A 1462-nucleotide genomic window follows, 5' to 3' on the forward strand; every position below is an offset into this window, starting at 1 on the left:
GGAGACTAGAGGGCTGGTAAGGGTACCGATCCCTGTAAGAATTTTTTTTTTCAGCTTTTTCTTTAATAATATTTATATTTTTAGTTTAAATAATAAAGTAACTGAAAATTTTACCCTTGTAATTTTATTTTTTGATTCCACCTATCTCTCGGGGAGCCCGCAGTTGGACTTTCTTTCTCTTTGCTAGATTAATGATTTTTAGTGGACGGAACCTTTCCCATACGGGTTAAAACTGGGGTGAAGTTAACCAATCCTTCTCTACATAAGCCAGGTTAAGAAGGCCGGCATTTGCCAAGCATCTTACTTTCACGCAGAAATCTGGAAGCTATGTATTTCCTCTCTTATCACTATTTCACGGTACTAGTTCTCTGTGCTTTAGCATTCTTCATACAGCAATATTTGGTCTATGCAGGTTAGTGTTTCGAGAACTCATTGTTACTGTGGCTCCTCAGGGCTCTCAAGTCACCATATGCTCATCACTTGCTATTTACAGATGTTTCTGCTATCTTTGCATATATCCATCTTGTAAATCTGGAAGTAATTGCTCCTTTCTACCGATAAAACCATTCATCTCTGATCTATCAGCCAAAAAAAAAAAAAAGATTCAACAAAGCAAATGTTTTATGCAGCTCTTTTGAGGATATGCCACGGCAGTTAACATCTATAATGGCATTTTAAATGATTTCTTTCCTTTCTTGTTTTGACCAGGAATGAATTTTTATTATCATACTGAGTCACATGCATGCTCCTAATTAATGGATGGTTTTAATTTGCAGATAGATGGGTCAGTAGGAAATCGAAAGGAAAGATGAGCCCCCCAGAAGCCAGTTTCATAGAACCAAACCAAACGCAGAGCATGTTTCCACTTCTGCACTTGCCGCTTGGACCCATTCATGCATAGAGCTACAAGGCAGGAGCATCCCATGTTGTTGTCATCGTCCTTGAATCATAAGACCTTGAACATTTATTTATACTTGCGGGGTTTGTATTTTGTAATTTTTTTTCTTACTATATGTACCTCTTAAGTTAATGATGCTTGTAAGAAAGATCTTTATCTTTGAGTAAATTACAAGTTACCGTGTGTTTTTAAGAAAATATTTATGTCTTCAAGGATGATACTTAAATACTTATATATGTCTCGGCCGATTCTCAGCGGATGCGATCTCAGTAGCAACTCTCAACTTTCCATTAATGCCTCTCATCTCTGCTTCTTATCTCTTTAGCTGATTGGCCTTCTTTTATACTTAAATATTTCTTTTACAGGAGACTAGTTAGCAACCATTCAGTCTTCAAATTTGAGTCGTTGGTTTTTTGGCTTTGTTTAACAGCTGTAAGCGAAACTCCTTTATGTTTTGCTTCCTTTTTCTTTTTTTCTTTTTTTATGTCAATCATACCAGCTAATGCCTTGACTTATTTGAAGTCATGGTTTTGTTAATCAAGACTTGCTTTTAATGTTAACATT

At 36.0% G+C, this 1462-nt stretch overlaps 1 long non-coding RNA gene across 1 annotated transcript; it reads left to right on the forward strand.

The window, feature by feature from the left end:
• The first annotated feature begins 243 nt into the window (after window positions 1-243).
• On the forward strand, window positions 244-1128 carry LOC105110681 (uncharacterized). The gene is made up of 2 exons (XR_839515.1): window positions 244-412; window positions 777-1128. It is a non-coding gene; the product is annotated as an uncharacterized LOC105110681 (long non-coding RNA).
• Window positions 1129-1462: the final 334 nt, after the last annotated feature.

This window comes from Populus euphratica, unplaced genomic scaffold (assembly GCF_000495115.2).
Source record: "Populus euphratica unplaced genomic scaffold, PopEup_1.0 scaffold260.1, whole genome shotgun sequence".
Lineage (NCBI taxonomy): Eukaryota > Viridiplantae > Streptophyta > Magnoliopsida > Malpighiales > Salicaceae > Populus > Populus euphratica.